This window comes from Nipponia nippon, unplaced genomic scaffold, assembly GCF_047370975.1.
Source record: "Nipponia nippon isolate SJK-2023a ecotype South Korea unplaced genomic scaffold, ASM4737097v1 scaffold_26, whole genome shotgun sequence".
Lineage (NCBI taxonomy): Eukaryota > Metazoa > Chordata > Aves > Pelecaniformes > Threskiornithidae > Nipponia > Nipponia nippon.
This window is the reverse complement of record NW_028262343.1, coordinates 4,264,080-4,278,776: the sequence shown is the minus strand read 5'-3', so window position 1 is coordinate 4,278,776 and position 14,697 is coordinate 4,264,080. Positions and strand designations below refer to the sequence as shown.

The window sequence follows — 14,697 nt, the reverse complement described above, 5'->3', positions numbered from 1 at the left end:
ATTGCTCACTACAGATTCATTTCACATGCCTTAAAGAGGCAATTATTGGTTAGTTCTTTCGTGAAGGCAAGGAATTTCTCGTACTGTGAACATTCAAAATGAGCCAGAAGCCATAGCTCTGTGCTAGCTTATTTAAATTTTTGTTCCTGTTTGACAAACTCAAAAGCAGCATGTTGGTCAGATAGGATGTGCATGCTTCAGCCTCTCAAGTGTCTGAGATGTGTTGGTATTTATGAGACTTGGACAAAGTCATTTCTATGCGAAAAACTTTAACACTCCTACATATGTAGTTCTTTAACAGCACCAAGTAATGTAGTGTATGAGGAAAAAGTTATTAATCTAGCTCCACCTGTTTGATATAGTGTGAGGAAAAATGTTAACATTTAACTGACCTAAAGTGGCTTCTGTGGCTGATAACAAGTAAATGATTTAGCTTGCAATTTATAGGCTTACCTTTCCAGGCAGCAATAAAGGTTATTCTTAGTAGGCATCTGAAAGGGCTGAACAAAATAAATGGCAGTGAACTTCAGTTTCCTTATATGGCTGATGCTTGGCAGAAAAGCAATGAAGTCTAAATAGAGTAATCCTTTTACAAAGAACGATCGCTTTCCAAAACAGTGTTTCAGTCCCAACAATGACTTGAGATTCTTAGGGGGGGGAATTGTAGCAATGCACGACAAATTTAGTTGTAAACCACTATGTTCTTAATGGATGCAATTTTGTTTCTTTTCAGTTCTTTGGTGTTTCTCATGATGCACTTGATATTTTTCAATGTAATGTAGAAGAATAGATCCTTGTAGTGGAGCCACAACTTTTTACATCAGTGTTTTGTCACCATGGTAGTTATGGATAAGACCATTTTTAATGATGAAAATGTAATTCAGTACTGCTTTTACAGCTAATAGTTATATCGTAGAATGCCATTCATGTCATTAACATAGTTTAGGAGTTATGAAGGAGTATATTCTTTCTCGAGATCAACTATCTCAACTAAAAATCAGGCTGACATTGATATTCATATTATGAATAAAATGATTTAAGTATACACAAGTTAGCTCATGTTTGAAACAACGCTTTCATAGGTACATGTCGATTGCTTGGGGAAACATTCTTTTGACCTGGCTGTTCCTTGCTCGTGAATTAAATTAAACTCATTTAAACATCGGTAATTTTAAGCAGGTGTGCTTGCAATCAAAGAGCTAGAAGTTACAGCATATGGCATACTATGGAATATGATTATCATATTAGTAAAAATATGAATAGATCTGTCTTATGAATAAGCTGCTCAGTAGATAATGTTTGGTATAAATGTAGTGCTCAATAGGGTATCTGTTTGCACATCATATTCATATAGAATTGATTGGGGACTCAATGGAGAAAGCATTGATTGAAAGTTGCCTGGTGTATTAAGCTGGTCATAAGAAAACAGTGTTATGATTTGTCCTCAGTGGAATTCGTTTAGAGCCTGTAGTCCTAGGCATAGAGCGCCATGCTTGGAACATTAAAGCTAAGGGAAGGCTTGCGCATATGTAACATACGTTAAAGGTAGCATGTTAGTGTAGGTTCTAGAAATAGAAGGGGATAGAAGCATATTCCTCAACTCAGCTTTCCTGCAGGAGTGTAATGAATCATTGGCTGTCTGCTTTGTTTTCTTGTTTTGTTTTTTCTCCTTTCTCCCAAGCAAAAAGGAAAATCTTCTAGGGAAAATGTTATGTAAAGATCAAATGTTTGATGTGTCATTTTTTCAGTAGATTCTCCCTATGGAATAACCTGATCTGTTAAAGGAGGGTCTGACATTTACTCCACACAGAGGAATTACAAATCTAAGCTTTTCCGAACGAGTAACTAGTTGAGTTGACAGAAAAGCTACTCTTATGGATATGAAAGTAGTAGGTTGTATCCCTATGTGAGCATGCAGATGTTGATGGTGACAGTTGATATAGGTAGTTAAATGTGAATTATCTGGAAATTGAAGATTTAGAAACATCACTATTTTACCTTTGACAACTTTTACGCTAAACAATATCAGACAACACTTTTCACATCAGAATGAAAACATTAAAGGTAACATATTTATCAGTTTATGTAGTAAATAACTTATTTTTTAATTTTTTTCACATTTAAGAAGTGCAATATTTGTGGTAACCTATTAAATTGTTAGTGTCTTTGGAACTTAGTGTTAGGAACTTTAGTGTTGTGGGTAACTTATGAACAGTTCTGTGGCTACTCACATGGCAGACTCTGGTCCAGTTCTGGACAAGAAATACTTTTTTTGACAGGGTGGGAGCTTGTCAAAGCTTCAAACATGGATTTCCTGTAATCCTTATAGTTCTTTTCATCTCTTGGGGAGCAGCTGCAGTGTGCCACTGCAGCTTCCAACTGTGAAGGTGGCATGCAGAGCCTGCTGTGTCAGCACAGCTAGCACACTATCTCCTGCTGAGTAAATATCAGTAAAAATTAGTGGGCCTAAATAACACTGCCTAGGATACTTCAATAATAATTAATTGTTAAGTAATTCTACTGAGTTTAAGATTATAAGGGGATAGGTGATACAGAGAGAAACTTGACTGCTCTAATGACAAGATGGGTATGGGGTTTTTTGAAGGACTTTTTGTTGTAAAAAAGATTATTGAAATACAGCCTTCATTTCTAATTAAGAATACAGTGTTCGTGTATTGTGAATAAAACCTTATAAATGTTAAGTTTTGAGAGCGAGGATGCTGATTTAGGAGAGATTTATAAATCTCATCTTCTGCCTGTGTAAGAAAAATGGAAAAAGTGAATATTGTTATGCTGGAATTGGTAGTATTTTTATTATATAGTAATTGGGATAATTTTGCTTTTTCTGCTGCTCTTCCTCATTAGTTACTAGTTCTTTTTAAGATACTTGTTTCTGTGATGCTTTAATTTCAATATGGGCATTTGACTTATTACTCTTTGTTTAGTTTCACCTGTACTTCCCCTGAAGGTGTTACAGGAGCATGATGTTTCAACACTAAATTGCACCTTCCACCTTTAAAAATACATTGTGACTTTGCATGATTGAGAAATAATGCTAAACAAACCTCTTCATTTGGTCTAAATGAAACCAAACTGAAGTGTTGAAGAACATCAGCATTGTGACTAGCTTCCCTAGGGTAGTTTAAGTTGAAAAGTAGATTAGTTCTTTCTGTATCTGGAACTAATTTGTAGATACTTGATATTAAGCAATCCTTATACATAGGAACAAGGAGTGGTGATTAAGCAGAGTCTAAGGACAGTATGAACTGTCTTGGCTGCTGTGGCTGTCCTGGAAGTTGTAATAATGTCAGAAGGTAACCAAGCCTCTGGAGCCTCTTGTGTTCAAAGGCTGAATCTTGTTGGATAAGATAGTGTGTACTCTCCTCCCCTCTTTATCCACTTCAGTAGATAATGAATGGGATGGTCATATTCTTCTGTCCTACACAAATACTAGAAAAGCAAGACATACTTAAAATAGATTTTAAGACTTGGAAGAGTAAACTATTCTCATCTATTTGTATTTATCTGGGTGAGGTCCTCTGTTTTTCAAGGAGCATTTATTTTAATTTGTCTTGCTTTACTGAAGCAAAGCAGAAGTGCTGAGGATCATGGCATTCTTGTATGCTTTTTGCAATGCTGCTCTTGCTAGAGAAAAGCAGTGGAGCAGGCAAACTTTTCTGTGGGATTTTCCTGTGAGAAATCTGTGGGAGAGGTATTGTCAAGGTTTCAAATGTCCTGTAGTCTTTCATGACATTAATGTTACTGAATTGGTTTTGCAGCAGTCTGTGATGCCTCAAGGGAAAGATTATGGCCCTGCTGATGGAGCAGGTTAAAAGAAAGCATTATGGGATGGGAGAGAAATAAGTCTTTAATCACTCCTTTTTTTTCTCATCCTCTTTTTTTACTACTTTCCTCCCTCTACATAAACAACTGGTCAAGAATCAACAAGTTGTTCCTTAAACTTTTAAAAATGGTGCTCTCCTTCTTTCGTCTGTCCCAGATGGAGTGAGTCCCTGCCTGTTTCCACTGAATTCAAGTATGTATTTGCTCATTTTAGATTCATAGATCACCCATCATTCCATTTGTGTTAAATCTTGACAAAGTTTTAAATTTCAGCTTCAGAGTATGAAATATCTATAGAGGAATAACTCTCACTCAAAATCAGAATGTTACTTATTTTCCTCAATCATGTATTAACTTGGTTTTAATCTTTTAAAAGTCTGAAGGAAGTACCCACTGGACAATTATTTGAAATCACAGTTATGAAATTTTCTGAAATTCCTACATTGTGCTATTCAGTTCACTTTTCCTATTCTGAGAAAGGGGCTGACGTGTTAATAGCAAATCAGTAGGGCGCTGTCCCACATTTTACTTCAATAGTGTCAAAGTAGTATTGTAAGGTTGTTTTGTTTTTTTTTCTTCTCCCTCCTGCTAAAAAGCACAGGATGTCAGAAGTTAAGTAACACTTTAAGTTATTAAATCAACTCTGAATTCAGTTTTGAGGTTATAATTTGCACTGCGATGGGAAGGAAGACTCTTAGTTCTACTTAAACATCCTGTCAGGTGAAAAACTTGTTTTTGACTTTAGATAGTGAATTATAATCTATGTTGATAACAGTGCTTTAAGAGAAACTGCGCTTCAATATAACTGTCTAAATTCCAAGTAATTTTTTTTTTTAATTGTAAGTAGTAAGCTATTGTTCTTCCCTATCTAAAGAGGAAAAAATACTTTGGAAACCATTCAAGAATATACTTCTGTTAATTTTGTTGTAATAGTTGCTTATCTGATCTCCAAAATGCCTATATAGTAAAATAAAAATAACATAACATTTCTTCTTTTTTTTCTTTAATCATCATATGTTGGCATAGAGAAACACAACACTAAGTGAAGAGAAAAATAATTTAGTGCAAAAAATATTAGCTTAAATGCTTCATTACTGTGTTGAGAGTGAAAGGAGATATAAGTTGGCAGAAATCAAATGTGCATTGTGAGAGCAAAGCTGAGTAAATAGAGGACAAGAATAATGGTGCTTAGCCATATGAGAGATGTGAATAGTTTTGTAGTTAGAACCACAGTTCAGGTGCAGAAGACCAATTCTTGTGCATCACAATTGTGAACTACTAATTGGGATGGATCTGGAATTATGTATCAGTTGTAAAATGAATGTAGAAGGTAAAACAGACAAAGGTACAGTTCAGGGATTCCTTTATTTGGCCAGGATAGTGACTTAAAACTGCCAAGAAAAATATTGAGCTAATATGTGTCATAATTATTGTATAAAGTAGAGGGAGAAGATGCTTAGAATCTGGAAAATACTGATTTTTTTTTTTTTTTTAACTTTTGCTCTTTACAAAAATAGTGGCTACTCCTTATTGTAGCAGTGAAAAAGGTGTATTAAAGGAAAACTCTCTTTAAAGCTGCATTGTAAATAAAAGCTTACTGTTTGTAGTACTGCATTTTATACTAAACAAATGCAAAAGCAAAAAACAAACTAGCTTGTCAAGATGGGTAACACTTATAAGACAGAGACAGAAGTGTTCTTTAAGGGGGAAGTATTCTAAAGTAAAATGGAAGTCCAGTTGTGTATGCTGTTTCTGTAAGTAGTAACTTTCATTAGGACTCTATGTACTATTTTAAGTGTCAGGATGCATCTTTACTTGTGGTTTTTTGGTAGGAGATTTTTTTTTTTTTTTTGAAATCTAACAATCCCCAAATGGGGAATGAATACACACATCCATGTGCACTCCTCTTTTTTTTTTTTTTTTTTTTTTTTTTTTAAGCTCTGGTCTATGAATGTGTTTCCACTTGTGTTCCTCTCACCACAGACTGAATTGTGTAACCCGTTTAGATTTGGTGCAGCAGTTTTTCTGGGCAGCTTATCCGTTTTGTTATTAGCTAGAAGGTTTTGAGTGTGGTTCCTCCTTTTCTTCCCATGTATCCAACCTCTGCTTGCTTTGTTTCTCAGTTTCATATTGTTTTGGGCCCCCTATATTCTGACCTCTGTTGTTTGATGATCCTAGTTTTAACTAGGAATTCTGGCGATTACTTTTTTGGGGGAGTGCATGTAAAGCAGGGCATCAGGGGCTGTTTTGTTTTAATATATGGACCATGCAATTTAGAAAACAAAATAATTAAGTAACCAGGAATCTTCTGATAAGAAAGTTTCTTTTTTTTTTTTTCCCCCTTTCTGCTTTAGTTTGTGCTGAACTGTTATGCATTGCAGATTGCCTGAATTTATCTGCAGGCAATTAGATGGAAAGTCTAGTTAATAGATGAGAACTCTTCTTGTGTATTGAAATGCTGCATATTTACAGCAGTGCAGCTTGCTTATTTAAAAACCTTTCGTATCTGCTGCAGATGGCTGCATAGTCTAAGGAGTGGTTTCCTGGCTGCATTGTACATGACACTTTGAGAGCAGTTTTGCTCTGGAATGCCAAAATACATTAAATCCATTCAGGAAACAACATATGTCAAATGAATAAAAATATCGCACTCATGCGAAACAGAATGTGGTAGTTATGTTTTTCAAATCTGTTTCCTTTCCTGAATTAAGGGGTTAAAAAGGACTTCTTATATTCATTATTGAGGATAGTATTAAATACCAATTGCTGATTTATACTTTCAGCATTTTCACTACTGTTTTTCCCCATACCCTTTTTTTTTTTCTTTTGATTAACATACTAGCCACTATGATGAAAATTAACTCTATCCCAGCCAAAACCAGCACAATGCCATAGACTGAAATTGAAACAAGGAGGCTATTAGTAGGGGTACTGTATAGGAAAAAGAATATTACGTTTTCCTCCTTGGATATCTAGGCCTGTGCACAGCATACAGGTTTTTAGTGCGGGGGTTGGTTTTGTTTGTTTTGGGTTTTTTGGGGGGGGGGGGAGTGGTGTTGTGTGGTGGTTTTTTTGTTTGGTTGGGTTTTTTTTGATTTTTTTGGGGTGTGTTGTTTGGTGTGTGTGTTTGGTGTTGGTGGTTTTTTTTTTTTTTTTTTTTCTCTTCAGGATTTTATTATGATAAAGAAACAAGCCCAGGGCAGAGCGTGTTTTGTTGCGTATGGACCCAAGGGAATGGCAGGAAGATATGCCAGGGGAGGTTTAGGTTGGACATTAGGAAAAGGTTCTTCACCCAGAGGGTGGTGGAGCACTGGAACAGGCTCCCCAGGGAGGTAGTCATGGCACCAAGCCTGACAACATTCAAGAAGCATTTGGACAATGCCCTCAGACACATGGTGTGAATTGTGGGGTTGTCCTATGCAGGGAGAGGAGTTGGACTCGATGATCCTTGTGGGTCCCTTCCAACTCAGGACATTCTATGATTCTATGATATTATTTCCTTGTTTGCAAAGAAGGTGGTAGTCACTTTGATTCCTCCTAGTTGGAAGGCAAGGATATTAAAAATTGCATTGACAGAAGAATACATGTTTCTCTAGAAGCTGTAATTCCATCAGATCAGTTTCTAACTAATATTTTGCATAGATTTTTCTTATCTTAAATAATTTGAAAGCCTTGATTTTATAACTCTCTTAAACCCAGAGGAACGAAGTGTATATGTTTAAAGCAATTTTTCTTGTCCTTTCTGAATCTTTTGTTCCTTGTTTGATTTTTTTTTTTTTTAAACTGTATGTCTAATCATAGTGATGGAAGAGAAAAAGCAACTTCAGTGAATTATCTTACATAAGGTCCTTAGTGTTGTTCTGTCTTGTATAAGAAGTGATAGGTTCCTGAAAGAGGAGGGAATGAGGGCAAGTTCTTTTCCTAGCTGTGGAAGACATAGATCTATTTAAACTAACCATTTAATAATAAAGTAGTTTCATCTGAAGCCTGGCTGTAGTAGAGGCCATAACTATCATCATTTCTGCCTTGCAGTAAAAGGACCTGGGGGTGTTGGTCAACAGCTGGCTGAACATGAGCCAGCAGTGTGCTCAAGTGGCCAATGGCATCCTGGCTTGCATCAGGAATAGTGTGGCCAGCAGGACCAGGGAGGTGATAATGCCCCTGTACTCGGCACTGGTGAGGCTGCACCTCGAGTACTGTGTTTAGTTTTGGGCCCCTCACTACAGGAAGGACATCGAGGTGCTGGAGCGTGTCCAAAGAAGGACAACGAAGCTGGTGAAGGGTCTAGAGAACAAGTCTTATGAGGAGTGGCTGAGGGAGCTGGGGTTGTTTAGCCTGGAGAAGAGGAGGCTGAGGGGAGACCTTATTGCTCTCTACAACTACCTGAAAGGAGGTTGTAGGGAGGTGGGTATCGGTCTCTTTTCCCTAGTACCAAGCAATAGGACGAGAGGAAACAGCCTCAAGCTGCGCCAGGGGAGGTTTAGGTTGGATATTAGGAAAAACTTCTTCACTGAAAGGGTAGTCAGGCATTGGAACAGGCTGCTCAGGGAAGTGGTTGAGTCCCCATCCCTGGAGGTATTTAAAAGAAGGGTAGATGTGGTGCTCGAGGACATGATTTAGTGGTGGACTTGGCAGTGCTAGGTTAACGGTTGGACTCGATGACCTTAAGGGTCTTTTCCAACCTTAACGATTCTATGATTCTATGCTTTTTTTTTTTTTTGGTGATATTAAGAGCTCAGATGTGAAGCAGAGTAGAAGCTTGATGTATTCCTGTCTCCTGGATTGAAAGAGGAGGTGCTGGTGTTTCTTTTTCTGTTTTAAATTCTATCCTTCCTGCTCCCTGAAATTTTTAGCTGTTCCATGGTAATGATACCGCCAACTAAGGATGTGCTCATCTACTGAGAGATGAGGCATATGGTCCAAAACAACTTCTGGAGTTGCTTGTTTGTGTCTAGGTCTACATCAACTGGGTTTGCATGTGCTTTCATATTTGTTCTGGCAGTCCACCTGTCTTCCCCAATTGTGGTGTATGTTAGTTTGTCTGGTCTCAGCCTTCTTTGGAATAGTTATGGGAGAATCTATAGAAAACATGTTCAGGAATAAAGGAGCTGTCCTCCTTCTCAGCCTTAATTCTTCTGTGAAGTGTGGCATGTGTCTTCATTCTAGTCATCAAATTTTGTGTTTCGTGAAGAAGTAGTGGTCCTGCTAGCCGAACGGAGGCCTGACCTGCTCAAGCATGATTCATTCCAGTGTTTCTACTCATCTCCCAGGTATCAGTGGCTACAGCTCTGTTCTGTAGATATTCAATTGTAGGAAGTACCAGAAATAGAACATTTCTTCATGCTACTATCAGATCTATGTTTTCCTTCTGTCCTTTTGTGTTTCTAGAATGTACTTCCATTGCACTGTAGCAAGTATCTATGGGTGTCCTCTTCCTCTTCCCCCCACATTAGAGGTATCTGTTATTTCTCTAGAGTCTATCCTGGTTTTCTGATACTTTCGGTGTGAAATATCAAAAGTTAAAAACTTATTCCTAGCTCAATCTTTGTCCTCACTAGTGACAGGAATTCACTTTCAAATGAACTTGGAAAGTAGTTCACAGATCCATGTTCAGGTTGGACTTGCTACTATCATAGTGTTAATGCAGTTCCACAAAACCTAATCTTAATACAAGGTTGGCTTTTGCTGTTCAGAACGTGTAAAAGGAGGCAAACTGCAGTTTATTTGCAGCACTTATGTTGTCTTTCCTCACTGTTTGACCAACTTACACTCTCATCAAAGCCCTTGCCATTTCTAGTTTTAATAGACAAGTAAGGCTATGGAGTCTACTGAGGGTTTTGTTTTGTGTTTTTTCTTTTCTCCCCCCCCCCTTAGAGTTCATTCCAGATTTTCTGCTAACATCTTTCTGTGCTGTTGATAGCATTGTAGAACCAACTTCTTGGATTTACTCAGTATCTCTTTTGCTGCCTCTCCATTAAACAGTTGTCTTGATACTTTTTTTTTTTTTTAAGGTACTTTGTAACTTAATTCTACTCTGTATGATTTAATTAACTATGACATATAATTGATGTGACTTTTAAAAGCATATTGGCTGTTATGCTTTGTTTCATCCTTTCTTGTGGTTTCTTCCTGAACGTGTCCCTTCTCCTTAGGCTCTCCAAGACATTAATAATGTTGACTTGGGAGCAGGCCAGAAGACAGCATCACAGAAGCCCCCCCCCCCCCCCCTTTTTTTAAAAAAAAAAAAAAAAAAAAAGCTGTTTCCATTTCTTCCTATCAGGATTTACTGTTAGGTATGTTTTTTCAGGTGCATGATGTGGGTGGCTCTTAAGTAATCAATTAGTAGAAGGGACAGTAGAAGAGGAGTTTGAATTAGAAGCTTGTGTGCACTGCAGAGAGATTGGTTTCATCCATACCAATTATTAGACTTGCTTTATGTCCAAACACCTAAAGGTTAACAGGAACTGTTTTATTACATGGACTTCATATGGGCTAAATCATCTTTCTTTTTAAGATTGAAAATAGGGTGCATCCTGCTCTAAGTAATGGGCATTATGTGCTATAAAATGGCAGCTTCTGATGCTATAAAAAGTTTGAGGTGCATCTTGTGAATCTTCAGTTACTTTTTAAGAACTCTGGGACAGATGAAAGATGCATCTAGATTGGTGTCCTGTCTCAGCAGTGGCTTTGTCTCGTATTTCAGGTCTCAATTTTTTTTTCTTTTTACAAATTTATTCAGTATTCAGGGTTTCAATTACAGGTTGATATTCACTGAATATTTTTCTACAAAATACTTTAAACCTTAATATTACAATTAGGCCCCACTGAACAATTAAAACTCTTTACCATGAACACTTGACAAGACACCTTGTATTGGTCAGTCTGGAATTTAAGAGGGTTTTTTTTTGGTTAAAAGAAAATGTAAAAAAATATTTAAACTCACCATGTTGGGGATGTTGGTCTGTTTTGTATACTGTAGTCCCATTCCCTCAAGTCTTTTATAAATTTAAAGCATTGCTTTGTAGGCAAGTAATTGACTTATCGTTGCAAAAATATGCGCAGCACTTGCTGAGCAAGGGTGTCTTCCAGTTAAGAAGACCACATCCTGTAAATATTTCTTTCAGTTCTGAACTCAATGTAGAACATGAACTGCTGACATAATCACTGTCTGGACCATAACTATTTACTGACCTGACTTAGTGTCTTTGCTGCTTCTTGGTTGCCTGGAGTACCTGCAGGACTGAGATACTTGGTATGACCAGAAGGTGGTTAATGGTCACGGGAAATACATTGCAATTGCCAGTGGAGTTAAACTGATGTCTTTCTTTTGAACTTGTATAACGACATCTTATTTGTCAGTAAGGGAAGAGAACAGAGGATGGAGGAGTGTTCCAGTCCTCTTTTCCAGTCCTTGGATAATAATTTTTCATGTAATGATCTGTGCAATCTGTTCATATAACCCTACAGTTACTCTATTCTTTTTCTTGCTACCTGGGATATAGTGGAAGGGTCAGTGATTGAAGCACTAATGGAGGGTACTGCAGAATTCAAGACTTGCTAGAGGTAGTCACAAACTTAGACACATAATCTGGAGGAGTCGGCATGTTCAGCAGTCCACTCTATAAGGATGCCACTTAAATCTCAAATTGATTTGAAAGTTTAACATTCTGTGGAAGACTGCAAGACAAGGGAGAGGGAAGTTATTCAGCTCTTCTTAGTTAAGAGCTAAGAAAGCTGTTTCAGTCTTTACATCATAGAGCAGCAGTTCCTAAATGGGGTGTGTATAAAGGGAGTTGCTGGCCAGATATAAACTTGATTTAATATGATGCTTATGTTAATATTTTTAGTCATACAAAAATTTTGGCTGTAGGTGGGAAAGCAGTAGGAAAATTCCAGAAGGAACGTTCCAGAGCCACCACCATAAGGGACAGCAACCCAGGTTTTTTATTCCCAAGCAAGCCAGGAAAGTAGCAGTACAGTCATCAACCCTGGCATCCTTCAGTTTCTAGCTGTGCTGGCCATGGCACCATGGGAAGCTGATGCCAGCAGTGTTTCAGAAAAGATAGCTGAGATCTGTTAAACAATCCTATTAGCAAACTCTAAAACCCCCTTACTAAATCTCACAGTGTATTATGGAAGTAGCAGAAACAGTTATTTTAATGGCGATTCTCTTGCTGTTCTTTGTCTTAGAAGTTTTAGGAATCACGAAACTCAGTTTTGTGTCTGTATATCAAATGCTTTCCGAAAAAGAGTATGCTAAATAGAATCTGGTTCCTGAGGAATCTTTCTTGAAAAAGAAAGATTCCAGTTATCGACCTATCTAGATTTATTAGACACAATTTTCTTTGTTGTTGTGTGATGTTTGCTGCTTTGAAAGCAGATGACAAAACCATCCTCTAATTTATTGTCTTTTTTCTTCTGTATTTTGGCACCTTATTTGAACTGGCCCCAAAAAATGATGTCAAGATGAGGCTATGGATGTATTCCATATACATCTTAGACTTACTGCATTATTCCAGCCTACTAGCCAGGACCACATAATAAAACTTTGTATCCTCAATATATAGAGTATATGGCAGTACTCCACAAAAGCTCACCAAGCAGAGTAAGCTTCTCAGAAATAGGTCCAACTACTTGTAAGCAACTGTCTCCACTCTTGCCAATGGCTGTGACTTTCAATAAAACCTCAGGTTAAGTTAAATGAAAGGCAGCTGGTGGGTCAAATTAAAATAATTGCAGCTTTTTTTAAAGCCTCATCTTTAGTAAGGAGCTGTATTTCCCCATGAGGGCTGTGGGAGTATTTGTGACAGTGTGGGTAGTATAGATTCTCTTTCAGAGAATGTGCTTTAGACTCACCAGAACAGCAGTGCTTTAAGAGGAAGTCATCTAGTTGAGGTCCTGCACATAACTTCTCGTTGCTTCTAGTTACATATTGTTAACCTGATAATTACATTAAAACTCCATTCATACCAGTAACAGGAAGGGAGCTGTTTTGAACTCGAGTTTGCTAGCAATGTGTACGTTTTATTTTTGGCTGGTGTAGAAGGATGAGATGATAATCAGTTCTACCTTTTTTTGTGTTTTGGTACACTGCTTTCTCTGTTTGCATTACTTAGAGATTTGGCAGAGGACAAAAATGAGTAATTGTAGAATGGTGGTAAGTTACGTATTACCACTTCTGTGTCTCCTGTCTTTAATTCTAATGTAAAACAAAGTTAATGTGTGGATTTGAAACTGTCTTAGTTTTTGCGCAAGACCTCTTATACCCGTCATCTTGAAAACACTTCTTAATTCTCTTTCAGAGATCAATGTGGATGGTTTCATAAACTCCGTTTTGTGTCCTGGTGATTCTGTGGTCCAAGTTCAGAAACTAATTGCGACTCCTATGGTGTGAATTGGCAGTGGCAGAGTGATTCGGGTGGGTGACTGTCCAGATGTGTTGAAGGAGATAAGGGAAAAGAAATGTTTTGAGTGCACTTATTTCAGTTACTCTACAATGTACTAATATCTTCTCTCGCCCTCACATGTAAGAATGACAAACTTCTGTTTTAATTGCTGAATTTGTATTACAATAGCTTGTAGGGAAGATGTGTGAGAACTGTGGCTGTTCTCTGGCAAGAAGCAAGCACTAGGGTTATTCACTGTAGTGGAACGGGTCTGTTACACAGACCATGTTCTGTGACCCAAGTGTAGGGGGTTTTAAGGTTTTAACATGTTCATATGGCTCTGTGTGAGTATTTGTGTATAGGCTATCTGGCTTCCATTGCTTCTGGTATAATTTTCTGCATTACTTTTTTTTACTTTGAATGCTACACAATGTGTGCAAGGCAATAACTCATTTTATGGTAATGTATTCAGGTATCTCTGCAAAAAATAAAAGCAGTTTCAAACAAATACTTCTGCCCTGGGTAAGCGAACTTAAATGCTCTTATCCTATCCAGCGAAAGGTTAATATGATTGGGATTTTTTTTTTTTTGCAGTTGAAAGCATGTACTGTTTAGGTTTTGTATGCTTGTTACATTTACATAAATTTAGTTGTTAGTGGTATGTTTCTGAGGGATGCTGAGACTGAAGGGTTTTTTATTTAAACTTCTTTTTAATCCCCTAATTCAACAGCAGACACACATAGCTCCTTGTAAAAAATTATAGGGACAATATAACAAGAATGATGTGGAGTTTTTTTAGTAAGTGTATGCCTAATTGAAGCGTTGCAAAAATCTTTTAATAGATCACAGTATGTTTTGATCTTAATATACTGGAGTAGTATCTCCAATAGGATAAGTTTGATCTTAATATACTCTCTTTAGTCCTAGTTAGGACCATTGAGCAAATGCATTTTTCACCTTCCTCTTTCCATCTCTTGCTCTGATTCAAGAATGTAGGTAGAATATGCTCACAAATATTTGTAAATGTCCACATAAAATATTTTAATAGCAAAAATACTGTTTTAAATGCTTAATAGTATTGTAGAAATGATGTGCTTGGAAATACAGGTACCTTATGAGATTTTTAAATTAGGAACTGTTATGAAAAGATAATACAAGTGTTGCAACTTTTGCTTGATAATGGGTTTGTGCGGTGTGGTGGGTTGACCTTGGCTGGATGCCAGGTGCCCACCAAGCTGCTTTATTACTCCCCCTTCTCAGCTGGACAGGGGAGAGGAAAATATGATGAAAGGCTTGTGGGCTGAGATAAGGACAGGGAGATCACTCACCAATTAACGTCATGGGAAAAAAAGACTCGACTTGGGGAAATTAATTTAATTTATTGCCAATCAAATCAGAGAAGGGTAATGAGAAATAAAGCCAAATCTTAAAACACCTTCCCCCCACCCCTCCCTTCTTCCCAGGCTCA

General features: G+C 37.3%; 1 protein-coding gene across 23 annotated transcripts in view; it reads left to right on the top strand.

The window, feature by feature from the left end:
• The window catches only part of LOC104013993 (erbin-like), a 120,739-nt gene that overhangs the window by 1,577 nt on the left and 104,465 nt on the right, over positions 1-14,697 (top strand). For 8 of the 23 annotated variants that reach the window (XM_087762565.1, XM_087762562.1, XM_087762542.1 and 5 more), the window contains exon 3: positions 13,146-13,261. The exons of the other annotated variants lie outside the window; for them this stretch is intronic. The gene's annotated coding sequence lies outside the window, so the exon portion shown is untranslated. The remainder of the gene's footprint in view (positions 1-13,145; positions 13,262-14,697) is intronic. 23 annotated transcript variants of the gene reach the window in all.